Below are 14,587 nucleotides of genomic sequence, written 5' to 3' on the forward strand. Positions count from 1 at the left end.
GCCACACCCCCCCCCCCCCCCCACCCCGCTCCACTTTGCAGTGGGAGCCGAATTTACATAATTTAAAAAATGCTAATTAACGAATTAAATACTTAACCGCTCCGGCCACCCATTCCGGTGCCATATTGGAGCCAGCAGACCGCACTCCTGCACTGTCGGGTCTCTGACCATTGATGTAAGGCGGAACACTGGTGGGGAGGGGGGAACTGGTAAATCTTTCAGTGTGGGGGGGCGGGAGCGGGGTAAAATTAATTTAATTGGTCTCGGGGGTTGTGGGAAGGGTTAAAGATTAAAGTTTGTGAACTTTGGGGGTGATGCATCGCAGTGTCCGAATCTCGAACTCCAGCTCATCAACTCTGAGCCGATGTTTCTCGTGCTGCAGACACTTACAGCAGATGCAGTTGCTGTGGATCACCCTGTAACCGCAACACATCATCTGCCCTGGCATCTTTATTGTGTTTAATTTAACTAATTAGGTTTCAACTTTAGAAATATCACTGAATGATAATTTGTATTTAATTTCAGTAGTTTAACTGGTCAAGCTACAAATTTAATACAGTACTTATATCTCCCCAGAACCAGTTTCAACCAAAGGCCTGTCCAGGTCTGCAAATGAAGCCCAACCTGGCCCGAGTCCTTTGATTTTTCTCCCGCGCCCGACCCAACCCGACCCAAGGGAATAAAGTTGATTATATTGAAGAGGTTCTGCTCTACCTTGGATGGAATCGCTCACTGCCGACTAATGCGGAGTCCATATGCACGTTTCACGCCTTGACACCCTGGCTGTCACTGTGTCCAACCCGACCCGAGCCCGAATGCCAGACCCAGAAGAGCAACCTGACCCGAGCTGAACCTGACACATGTCGGACCCGGTCGGGTTCGGGTCGGGTAGCCAGGTTCTAGTTTCAACTACTGCCCCAGTTTAGGCAGGAAAGAAAAACTATCAAGCTCACCAACCAATCACCTACCTGCTCACCTAATTAATACCTCTAGACTTCAGTGCTCATGTCTCACTATCTCTGACTCCCTCTTTCGGATCACTCCTTGTTCTGTAAAAGACCAGAACAGCACCTCCTCCCTCATTGCACTGAATTCCCACACTTACCAAATTCCTGTCTTGCAGGACTCAATCGAGGTGAACTTTGTGTTACTTACTTCATCCATCAGCAAAATCTCCTGTAATATAAGAAAAAGAGGTAACAAAAGGCTTTGGTTCAGTACAACATGAACTGGCCTTTGTTGCAGTTTTAATTCAGTATAAGAGATTTATTATCAGAGATGTGAGACATTTGGGCAAATAGTGAAATTAGGCCTTATTATAGCAGCAGCTGGTCTGGTTGGCAACAGTTATGTGTAGTATTCTGTAACTGACAGTGCTGCGCTGTTAGTTATAAATAAAGCTGGTTGTGTGTGCTTTCTGCCCCTGGTGTCACACTGTTGCTGTTTTTGTTGTGGATATGGCATATGTAGAATTATATAAAGTGCAATCTCTCAGATACTGCTCTTTCTGCATTCTTGTAGCTCCAGGAGTATTAATTGCTCTGGTGGAGTAAAATTATGAGATTTTTTTGAAAAGAATAAAAATTGCTAGTTTGTTTTCCCTTCTTCTGCTGCTGTTATTAAAACTAGTATAATGCTATAAGTATTCTGTGCACGCAAATGCATTGCATACAAATTTGGTTTCTTATGTACAGGCAGCATGCGATGAGTCCTAATTTTATACAATGAGCATGCATGGCAAAAGTACGAGAATTTAGCAGCCACTTTTGTAACTGGGGCAGCTTCACTGCATCAAAAATTGCTTATTTGAACGTTCAACCTGGTTACAGCACAAAGCATAAGCATAAAAGAGCCATTAGTCCAATGAAGCCTATTAAAATGTCTATAGCCTTGATATTGTGAGTATTCAATGAACTGATCCAATCCACACTTCTCTCAGATGATGTGGGTGATTTGGAAGCTACTACCCTTTTCAGTTGTGTATTTAATCTGTTTTGCTGGAAGCGATTGAAATGTTTATTTACAGATGGAGCTTGTTTGTAAAGTCAAACTTGTGGTTCACTGATGCAGCAAAATCCAAATGTGTGTTTACAGAGACTGTGTTAGGTCATTGAACATTTTGTGTTTCTAAACAAATGTTATTAACTACACTTGTGTAGATATTAGTATCCTACTGGGTGATCCCTGCTAATGTCTCTGTGCCTCATGTTGTAATGTGCTCTTTCCAGCTGTCTGCTTGCTATTTTCAATCTATGGAACCATTAGTGCTCTCAGATTTCCAATCAGTAAATAAATCACTCTTTGCACCAGCATTTTAAGGAGGTGTTGCTATATTGTTGAATTCTTTGGCAACCTCAGTCCAGGTACATCCTACTTTTATACATAACCAGCAGGAAATGTTCACACTTCATCAAGCACTGTATCCTAGAATTTACTAATTGTGGGATTGGCAGACTAATGCTTAATGCACTTTAATATGACATTTCTCTGTCATTAATCTTAACGGCGCTATGAATCCACCAGCAACTAGCTTACACTGAATGGATGGGATATGCTCTCTTAGAACAATAGAGGTGTTTATGCCATGTAGGAGATAACATTCCGGCCACTGATTTTCAGTGACTGAGTAAGTGAAGTTCCATTTTTATACATGGTATTTGAGATTTGTACTAATTCTCTACGGTTGGAGCTGCATGGTTCAATCAATTTGATCAAACTCTAAAGGGATTCATAAATGAATTTTCTTTACCTACGTATTTTATTTTTAGCCCTTTTTGAAACTGAGAATACACAGCTGGATAATATGCAGGGAATAGAAATACAGAACCCTAAGCCCATTTTGGGCCACCTTTCTCATATTCATCATAATAAATTTACCAAAATAATCAAGAAACGAATCAAGCAGTTCCAGGATTTGCCTATCCAATTATCTAATTTCAATAGGTACCTTTTTTTTTAGAGATACAGCACTGAAACAGGCCCTTCGGCCCACCGAGTCTGTGCCAACCATCAACCACCCATTTTATACCAATCCTACACTAATTCCATATTCCTACCACATCCCCACCTGTCCCTATATTTCCCTACCACCTACCTATACTAGGGACAATTTATAATGGCCAATTAACCTATCAACCAGCAAGTCTTTTGGCATGTGGGAGGAAACCGGAGCACCCGGAGGAAACCCACGCAGACACAGGGAGAACTTGCAAACTCCACACAGGCAGTACCCAGAATTGAACCCGGGTCGCTGGAGCTGTGAGGCTGCGGTGCTCACCACTGCGCCACTGTGGCCCAAAATGGGCTTAGGGCTCTGTATTTCTATTCCCTGCATATTATCCAGCTGTTCCCTGCATTTTTTAAAATTTGTTTTTTAAGTCTCTTCCCCTCTTTTCCTGAAGATATAAATGCTTGTTACGAAGACCTTGCCTAATGTGGTCCCAGATGATAAATGACAGTAGGCTTTTCAACTGTGAAGAACATTGTGAATGAATGCCCTCATCTGGATTCCATTCACACACACGTTCCCAGTGGGGGTCACAGTATGCTGATCATAAGCTGGAAATTTTGTTTGATTTATCCTTTCCTTAACCAGAAGCCCTATAATAATTAAAGCATCTCACCATCTTCCCTGTCTGAGATCACCTAAATTCGCATGAACTGGAATTCATACCTGCATCTAGCTGTCTCAGAGATGGAGACTTCACCTGTTGCAGACTTCACCTGTTGCTACACCGGTCCCACTAACTTATCAGCCCTTGTCCTTGATGACTTATATTGGCTCCCATCCCCAGCACTTCCAATTTAAAATTTTGTTTGATTCTTCAGGCCTTACCCCTCCCTATCTGTAATTTACTTCAGCCCCTCCCTACCCCAGAAACACACCCTCTGGCTATGACCTTTTATAATTCACCCTCTTGCCATTGAAGGCCCCACTTGTAGCCAAGAGGCTCCACTCATCACAATTTCCTCCCTAAACCTCTGCACTTCCCTCTCTTTACTTTTCTCCTTAAAACCCATCACTTTGTTGAAGCTTTTGGTCAGCCTTCGAATATCCTTGTTTGGCTTGGCATTCATTTTTATTTGATTATGCTCCTGTAAACTGCCTTTGGATGTTTTTTTGATATAGAAGGCACAAGATAACTACAAGTCATTGGCAGTACTTAACATGGGGAAGTCCCGAAGTCTGGCATCATTGCGGAGCAGGAACCTAGGTTTGGCAGAACTGGCAGGGAAATGGAAAATGGGTTGACTCACAGCTGGCTTCTTGGTGCCTGTCAGATATGAGGGGAATGGGAACACATTGGACCTGATGGTACTAATTGCGGTGACTAGAGGGATGCCTGGTATGGCAGCACTGGTTTGTAATGTCCTCAGAGAACTGTTAACAAAATAAGCTTGATATTTTGGAGTTGTTTACTGCAATTGTGTCTCTGTATCTCTCTCAGCTCCAATTCTGCTTCTCTCCCTCTTTGAGGAATAAGGAATTAGAATATTTACAAAATCTATCGACCAAAATGCAAGTTATTTTGAAGTCAAACTGGGATCAGGAAAACCATTGCCTGTGTAGATGTGTGCATGTGTCAGCTAAATAAGCTTTCTGAAGTTTATAGGGTATAATTCAAACACCAGCTAAAGTTACAACAGTTGTGTAATCAGTGCAGTCTGAATTTTTTTTGTTTCTCTCTCACGCATGCAAACATCAACATCAGTTCGACTTTTGATAAGGTACCGCATGATAAACTCATGACTAAATCAGAAAATATGGAGTCAGAGGACAAGTAGTAAGCAGAATGGATAGTCAACTGGGTGTAAAAGAGAAAACAGAGTAGGGGTTAAAGATAGTTAGACAGTGGGACTTGTCTTCATCTGGCAGCAAACATTTCAAATTCATTTTGAGGTGTTTGAGCAAGGGCAAAGCCTTCAAGTAAAAGGCAGAATAAACAAGTCAATTGATAAATGTAAACATGTTAATGTGAAAAATGTGATTCTTTAATTTGTAAAAATGTTTTTAAAATCTCATTTTGGATGTTCGAAATTTCAGCAGAGAAAACAATGATTAATTTGACTATCATCAATGATCCATGACGTCAAAATGTGAATGCATTCTTCTGCACTTTCTGCATTATAAATGCTGAAATAAAAATGCTGCAGGAAGAAAGGTGGTTGATGAGCAGGCAGTGACATGCATGTTTTTCATCCAATCAGAGGGCCAGCAGATCAGCAGTGCCACTGCTAGCAGTGCTCATTGCTGAGGCTGCAGCTGTGAGGAGAGGGCACCTCAATGGCCAAGGTGCACACGAAGATGGGTAAGTATTCTTGGGGGATGTTGGGGCCAGGCATGCAGGTCCTGACAATCGGGAGCAGGAGTGTCGAGAGGAGCAGGCGATGCTGTTGCCGCAGGGGCGGCCACTGCTGTTGAGGGAGGCTCCTCCATGGGTCATGGAGTGCCCAAAAAGGAGGGCCCTCTTGCCCCCCCCCCCCACCCCGAGCCTGCTGGGAGGCTGGCTGGTTTCACTGGATGGTCTCCCTATGCCAGCAGCAGGCCCCCCACCTCTGGCAAAATGCCTGCAGAGATAGAAAGAGGCCATTAGTTGGCCACTGCAGTGGCTCAGTTGGACTCCAGGAAGGCAGCTGGTCTGCCACCTTTCCCGCTGCTGGCAAAATGGCATGACAGCGGGAAGACGTGCATGCCTCCCAGCACCTTCCCATACAGTTTTTCAGCCATCTCGCTTCCCAGCCTGTTGCCAAAGGGCTGGTAAAATTCAATCCTATATCTCAACAGTCAGTCTATTCAGAAGAGAAAGGAGAATATTGGGGAGGAGAAGAAGTAGAACAAATTTCAACAAGTGACATTTTTATCTTGTGAATGCTAAAGTGAATCCTAACTTTTGAAATGTTCAGATATTACTGGTAATTAAACGGTCTTTGCTTATTGATGTTTTAAGTCTATATAATAAAACAACATGAGAAAAACCACACATGTACTTCATCTGTTTATTAGGCTTTAGATGAGTATCAGCAGCAAAATGCGAAGAATCTTGAGGAATCCTTTGCTCTCCAGAAGCTTTTATGGTGGTTCTTCAAAAAAAAAAATCTCTTGAGAATAAACCAGATCAATTAATGGAACTTTAAGTAGAATTGGCTTAAACTCGATTAATACCCTGCTGTGGTTAATACCTTGGTTGCAATAAATGCAATTTGGAAAATTGACTTGTCAGAGGGGTAGAAACTCAAGAAGAACCATTAACAATGGATAAAATGTCACTAATATCAACACCATGATTGTAACACCTTTAAGGGCTACGAGAAGAAAATTTTGGTAATCAGTTTTTCCACAATAACATAACTTAAAAGGGAATTGGTTAATCATTCAAAAAAGGAGGACTGTAAAGGGATATGAGGAAAGGAGAGGGAAGTCGAGTTAAGAGTAGATAGCAGCACAGGTGGAAAATGCCGAATGGTCTTTCTCTTTGTTTTACTTTCTATAACTCTGTAGTAAGCCTGAAACGGCTAATAATATCATTCCATACATAACCATTTTAGATTTTCCTGCTGTTTATTGAGCAATTGAGGTAAGAGAACTTAGTTTTCCATTGTAATGTTTCACTGAAAAATAATGCTTGCAAGTTCTGAAAGTACATAAACTAAAAAATATTTTGGAAGACCTTTACCAGGGTAAGTCCAATCTTAAATTCTAAATGTAAGAATCACTTGGCATCCTTTCCAGTATGTCATTAGTCTTCACTGCATCAACCAAGGCAACAGTGTTCTTTTAATGTTGTACATGTATCAACAACCAATTAATTGTTTAGGCTAAGGAACAACAGATGGAGTTTAATTAGGATAGGTGTAAAGTTATCCACGTTGGATCAAGAAAAATGAAATATGTATGATATATGTATTATATATAAATGCATGTAATTGGCAAAAGTAGAAAGGTAAAATCATATGGGACAATCTTTGATTGTACATTGATCCACATATCTGTTTCCAGCCATGCAACTCATTGAGATGAATTTCAAGAGCATTTAGTTACTAGTTGAAACAAATTACTGCAGCCCAGTGTAGATCACTGAGCAAGTCATATTTGAAAGTATTATGTGCGACTTTGGACAAAAATAGGATAAAAATAAAGAAAAGATACTTAAAAAGTTTGGAGTCCTCAAATTAGAAAAGTCACTCTTACTTCCCTTGGTAACCTAGGTTAAGATGAATCCTAGTTTCCTGAGGGATGTAAGGGTGCAAATTCAGTAGGTTATGGTCAAAATCTTTCAATCCTCCTGAGGTGTAGGGGTGGGTGAGGGGCAATGTTCCCTCTAGGCTGCGCAGCCGCACAGCAACCTGAAAATTCCCACATAGGCTGCGCACATGTCAGCCCCTTTAAGTTACTGCATGTGCATGGCAGCGCAAAAAAATTTAAAGGGCCCACGCACTTAAAGGAATGGTTCGTGCACGCCAAAATAAAAATTAGAGGGTGGGTTGGTGGGGAGGTGCCAGAGAACTAGAGGATTGCAAATCTTACACCCCTGTTTAAAAAGGGGGAGAGGGATAAATCCAATCAGCCTAACATCAATGGTGGAGAAATATTTAGAGACAATAATCCAGTTCAAAATTCATTTGCATTTGGAACAGCATTCTCTAATAAATGGAAGTCAGCAGGGATTTGTTAAAGGCAAATCACATTTAACTAACTAGATTGAGTTCTTTGAAATGATGGAGAGGGTTGATGTATATATGGACTTTCAAAAGGCATTGACTAAGTTGTGCATGATTCATTTGGAGCAAAGTTGAAGTCCTTGGCATTAAAGGAGCGCTGTCTACATGGATACAAAATTGGCTAAGGCACCGAAGACAGAGAGCAGTCGTGTGCAGTGTTTTACAGGCTTGAAGAAAGTGTGCGTGGGTGCTCCCCGGGGTCGGTATTAGGACCGCTGCTCTTTAAGATACATATTAATGGAACAAAAGACTGACAGGCAAAACTGTAACAGAACAATGGGTTATCTTTAAGGAAGAGATGCTGCAGGTACAGACTTGGTATATTCCAATAAGGCTGGAAGGTAGGGGAACCAAAAACAGGGCTCCTTGGATGACGAGGGAGATAGAGATTATGATGAAACAAAAAAACAGGGTGCAGGATGCATACCATATGAATTCTTCAAGTGTGAGCCAGGCCAAATATAATAAATTGAGATGTGAGGTAAAGAGGAAAATAAGGCTGTCAAAGAAAGACTATGAGAATAGAATGGCAGTCAATGTAACAGGGAACCCAAAAATCGTCTACCAGCATGTAAATAGAAAGTGGGTAGTAAGAGGTGGACTGGGGCCTATTAGGGACAAAGAGGGTAATATATGCTTAGAGGCATAGGGCAAGGCTAGAATACTTAATAAGTACTTTGTATCGGTGTATACTAAGGCAGAGGAATCCGACAAATTATCAGCAGATTCAGAGAGAGAAAATGGATAGGGTAAAAATTGAGAGTGAAGAGGTCCTGGAAAGGCTGGCTATATATAAGTCACCTGGTACAGATTCCTTGCATCCCAGGTTGCTAAAGGAAGTCGGGGTTGGAGGTAACAGAAGGGCTTGCCATAATCTTCCAGTCTTCCCTAGATACAAGGAGAAGGTGCCGGAGAATTGGAGAGGGGTAAATGTGACACCCTTATTCAAGAAAGTGTGTAAGGACCGTCCTAACAACTGGACGCCAGTTAGTTTAACATCAGTGATGGGTAAGGGAAAAAGTCAACAGGCACTTGGGGAGGTTTAAGTTAATTAAGGAAAGCTAGCATGGATTTGTGAAAGGCAGACCATGCTTGACTAATCTAATTGAATTTTTTTGATGAAGTAACAGAGAAGGTTGATGCTGGGAATGCGGTGGATGTTTTCTAACTTGATTTTAAGAAAGCGTTTAACAAGGTACCACATAAAAGGCTGGTTAATAAAATTGAGGCGCATGGAATGGGCGGGCCAGTATCCAATTGGATAAAATATTGGCTCAAGGACAGAAGATAGTTAGTCGTACTAAATGGTTGTTTTCAGACTGGAGGATAGTAGACATTGGAATTCCCCAAGGGTCTGTGCTAGGATCACTGCCTTTTCTGCTACATATAAATGACCTGGATCTTGGAAAATTAGATCAGAATTTCAAAATTTGCCGATGATACCAAACTTTGAGAAGTGACAAACAGTAAGGATGATATGAACTGCCTTCAACAGACCATAGATAGCCAAGCAGAATGGGCAGACAGGTGACAGATAGAATTTAATACAGACAAGTGTGAGGTGATGCATTTTGGCAGAAGGGATAGTGTGAGGCAATATAGACTTAATGGTGCAGTTCTAAAGGATGTGCAGGGACAGCGGGATCTGGGGAGTGGGGCATGTGCATTGATTTTTGAAAGTGGCAGGACATATTGAGAGAGTGGTTAGCAAAACATATGGAATCTTGGGCTTCATAAATAGAGGCATAGAGTACAAAAGCAGGAATGTTTTGCTGAATCTTTATAAAGCTCTGTTTAGGTCCCAAGTAGAGTAGTGTGTCCAGTTCAGGGCACCACACTTTCAGGAAAGATGTGAGGGTCTTTGAGAGGGTGCAGAGGAGATTTACCAGAATGGTTCCAGGGATGGGGGACTTTTGTTACAAGGTTAGGCTGGAAAAGCTGGGGTTGTTCTCCCTGGAGCAAAGGAGATTGAGGCGAGATTTGATAGAGACATGCAAGATTACGACAGACTTAGATAAGTTGGGCAAGGATAAACTGTTCCCACTAACTTTTGGTACAAGAACTAAGGTACACAGATTGAAGGTTTTGGGCACGAGATGCAAAGGGAATATGAGGAGGATTTTTCTCATGCAGCAAGTGATAATGACCTGGAACTTGCTGCCCATGAGGATGGTGGAAACAGGGATAATCAATGATTTCAAAAACAAATTGGATGGCAACTTGAAGGAGATAAAGTTACAGGGCTACAAGGATCGAATGGGGGAGTGGGACTGACTAGTTTGCTCTGTGGAGAGCTGTCATAGACTCGATGGGCCAAATGGCCGCTTTCTGTGCTGTATATGACTCTCTGGGCAGTATTTAATGGAGGTGGTGGCAGCTGCTGGTAGTACACCCACCTGAGGCCCAGGATTATCAATGGAACCAGGCCACAGGTGAGTGATGGGAGGGGTTTTGCAGGGTGGGGGTCGCGGAGGAGTAGGGGGCATCGAGGGTTGACAGCAAGGGCAGGGGGGGAGTCTCTCTCAGTGGGCCCCCCCTTCCCAATGCCGGGTCCCTCGATCAACCCCACTCCCAGAGCCAGCAAGCAGCCTGCACAGGTTTGCTTGTCGTGCTCCCTGCATGGTGACGAGCCCGCCTGCTGCTGGGCTAATACCAGCAGTGGCGGGAGGAGTCCCTTAATTGGGCATTAATTTTTCACTTTGTGTCTCAATTGGTGCCATCCACAGGTCTTCCCACAATGGATTTAATCGGGGTGGAAGCAGGAATGTGGCGGGGTCCCCACCCATCCTGCCTGATTAAATGTTCTCCTTGCCTCCATACTTGCCACGGGGGAGAGCATAAAATCCAGCCCCATGACTCTATGACCTGGACCTGGGTATGCAGGACAAAATTTCATAGTTTGCAGATGATATGAAACTTGGAAGTGTAGTAAACAATGAAGAAGATAGTAACAGTCTTCAGGAGGTCAGAGACAGACTGGTAAAATGGAAAAACACATGGCAGATAAAATTTAACGCAGAGTAGTGTGAAGTAATACATTTTGGTAGGAAGAATGAAAACAGGTAATAAAAAATAAATGGTACAATTTTAAATGGTGTACAGGAACAGGTACAAATCTTTCAAGGTGGCAGGACAAGCTGTGAAGAGCATTTAAAAAAAAATAATTTGGGATCCTTGCCTTTATTAATAAGATTACAAAAGCAAGTACATTGTGCTAAACCTTGGTAAAGCATTGTTTAGGCCTCAGTCGGAGTATTGTGTTCAATTCTGGGCATCACACTTCAGGAAGGATATTTGACCTTGGAGAGGGTGCAGACGAGATTTACTAACTTGGTACCTGGGATGAGGGACTTCAGTTTTCCAGAGAGACTGGAGAGCTGCGATTGTTCTCTGTTGAACAGAGATGAATAGGGGATTTGATTAAGGTGTTCCAAATGGTTTTGATATAGCAAGTAAGAAGAAACTGTTTTCAGTGGCTGAAAGGTCAGTAACCAGAATGCAAAGATTTAAGGTGATTGACAAAAGAACCAGAGGTGACATGAGGAAACATTTTTTATACACAACAGGTTGTTGTAATCTGGAATGCTCTGCCTGAAAGGATAGTGGAAGCAGATTCAATCGTCACATGTTAAACAGAATTTAATAAATACTTGAAGGGAAGACATGGGGAAAGAGGCAGTATGGGGCGATGGGCCAAATGGCGGCCTTCTGTGTTGTATAATTCAATAATTCTAAAATGCACTGGAAGCGCGGACAGGGGATTGCTATTACAGCATAAAAAGTGTACAACAGGAATCAGTTGCAAATATCCATTATTATCAAAAGGTATATTCAGTTTTATTTAGCTGTGACATTTTCTTCGCTATTAGACTTTAGGATTAGTGATGCATACACTGTATTGGCTGTGTTATGCATAATCATTGGGATGGAATGAACATATGTCCAATACCAGCTGGCAGATCGTTGCTTGTATAATGGTTTAGACTTGACTATTTATTGCCATAACTTCAGTATTTGCATTGTAGAGTCTGAGATTCTAGTCCTGCTTGGACAGTAGATTTATAAAATGAATACAGAAAGTGCTGGAAATACTCAGCAAGTCTGGCAGCATCTGTGGAGAGAGAAACAGAGTTAATGTTTCAGATCTGTGACCTTTCGTCAGAACTGGCAACTGTAATAGGCTTTGAGCAAGTGAAAGGGGGTGGGGGAAGAAGAACAAAGGGGGAGGTATGCGATAGGGCAGAGGGCAAGAGAGATTAAATGACAAAGATGTCATGGAACATGGGCAAAGGGAGCGCTAATATTGCTGAGAACAGAGACATTTTGTCAAAGCTTTTATGAGAAGAGAGTGCTGATTTGTTGGCAAGTGGACTCTAATTGGTAGAGGTGTTGCCATGGAGAATGTACCAGTTTATGGTGACTGACAGTTAACTGCCAAGTTTTGTTTGAAATTTAAACCAGGCAGCTTGAATCTGGCAAGGCGTCATTCCCTCAAAGACATGTTTCTCATGGAACCCAACAAAGATGTTTGTGTGAGCTGGGCCTAGAGGGGATCCCATGGCAACAGCATCTATTTGGGCATACATGGTGTCGTTAAAACTAAACTCAACTGCGCGAGTTGCAGAGTTCATATGAATATTGATCCATGCAATGGTGGCGGGTCTAGACCACCATGATATAGTGCTGCAGTGCAAGTATCTATGGCTTCCTTTAGTGCTACATTGGAAAATAGGCTAGCAATGTCAAATGAGCACATGGATATGGCATTGCTAATGATATGTAAGTCCTGTATGGTCTTTGCAATGTGAAGGAATCCTTCAGCATGTATGTGGCGAACTTGCTCTATCAATCAGCACTCTCCTATCATAAAGTATACATTTGTTTCTTCCCTTATATTGGTATTCTTGCGTTTTGTCCTGATGAATGCAAGATGAACATTTTTGAGAAAATGTCTCCGTTTTCAGCAATACTCAAGTTCTGTGCTACCAAAATATTATTTGGAGGGCTAATAGTTGTAGTAAAAGACAAAGCATTAATCCAAAGAGAGTGTTAATGGCAGAATAATGAGCAGCTCTGTCAAAAAGGACAAATGTGAAAAACAAGCTTAAGACAGGCACATGGTTTAAAAAAAAATTAGATTAAAACGTCAGTAATGCTGTGAAATTGTTTAACTCAGTGAGTCCAGAAGGCTGTAGTGTGCCTAACTGGAAGATGAGGTGTTGTTCCGCGAGCTTGAGTCGAGGTTTACTGGAACACTGCAGCAGACCCAAGACACAAACATGGCATGAGAGCTGGGTGGTGAATTGAAATGGCAAACAACCGGAAGCTCGGGATCAGGCTTGTGGACTGAGTGGAGATATTCCGCAAAGCAGTCACCCAATCTGCGTTTGGTTTCCCCAATGTAGAGGCGACCACATTGTGAGCAGCAAATACAGTACACTAAATTGAAGGAAGTATAAGTAAATCGCTGCTTCACCTGGAAGGTGTGTTTGGGGCTTTGAATGGTGAGGAGAGAGGAGGTAAAAGGGCAAGTATTATACCTCCTGCGATTGCATGGGAAGGAGCTGAAGTGTCAGGAGTGGACCAGGGTGCGGAAGGAACAATCCCTTCAGGATGCTGACAGGGGAGGGGAAGATGTGTTTGGTGGTGGCATCACGCTGGAGGTGGATGATCCTTTGGATGTGGAGGCTGGTGGGGTGGAAAGTGAGGACAAGGGGAACCCTGTCAGGGTGCTGGGAGGGAGGGAAGCGGTGAGGGCAGAAGTGCGGGAAATGGGTTGGAAACGGTTGAGGGCCCTGTCGAGCATAGTGTGGGGGAATCCTCGGTTGAGGAATAAGGAAGGCATATCAGAAGCACTGTTGTGGAAGGTTGCATCATCAGAACTGATGCGTCAGAGATGGAAAAACTGGGAGAATGGAATGTAGTCCTTACAGGAGGCAGGATGTGAGGAAGTGTAGTCAAAGTAGCTATGGGAGTCGGTGGGCTTCTAATGAATATTGGTGGACAGCCTATCCCCAGCGATGGAGACAGAGAAGTGGAGGAAGGGGAGGGAAGTGTCAGAGATGGACCATGTAAAGGTGAGAGAAGGGTGGAAATTGGAAGAAAAGTTGATGAAGTTTTCCAGAGCGGGGTGTCATGCTGGGCCCCCACCTGCCAAGAATGAGGCACATTAATTTTGTCATGAACATTGATTTTAAACTGCAACTGGAGTGAGGGGAGGACTTGTTGAACAGATCAGCTGTGGCTGGAAAATACATTTGCATATTAACAGATGGTGTTTGGATGGAAAAAGCAGCCATTCCCTGACATTCAACCCACAATGGACTTTTGATCACCAGACGTTGAAGGTGGGGGAGCTCACATTCCAGGGTGACAGCTAAGATGTCTGAATACACAAATGGACATGGTCAAACCAGCTAATCATGTGACTAATCTGGGCAACCTGATTTCTTTGAATTTGTAGAAACAGTTTGGGCAGAAAGCTGTTTGCTCCTGGACTGAGAAGATCTCTCTCTTGTCTGTTCCCATCTCTTTCTCACAAGCCTCTGAATCCACTGAAGACACATGAACCTCAAGAGAGAAAAGTCTCCTCCAGCGAACAAGGTTTAAGAAGAATACTGGGCCCCAATGAAAAGCAAGATCTACCTATAATCAAGGACTCTACAGTGAGCTCGAAGAACCATAACAACAACTCTTCAGATATTGCCTCAAACATTTCCACTTTAGTTTTCTTCTCTTTTCTGTCTCTATTTGCATGTATGTATGCATGCTAGTGTGGGGCACGTTGTGTATCCGTAGGCGTTAACCAAATTAGAGTTTAAGTTTAATAAATTTCAACTTTTCTTCTTTAAACCAAAGAAAGGCTGTT

This window comes from Heterodontus francisci, chromosome 10 (assembly GCF_036365525.1).
Source record: "Heterodontus francisci isolate sHetFra1 chromosome 10, sHetFra1.hap1, whole genome shotgun sequence".
Classification (NCBI taxonomy): domain Eukaryota; kingdom Metazoa; phylum Chordata; class Chondrichthyes; order Heterodontiformes; family Heterodontidae; genus Heterodontus; species Heterodontus francisci.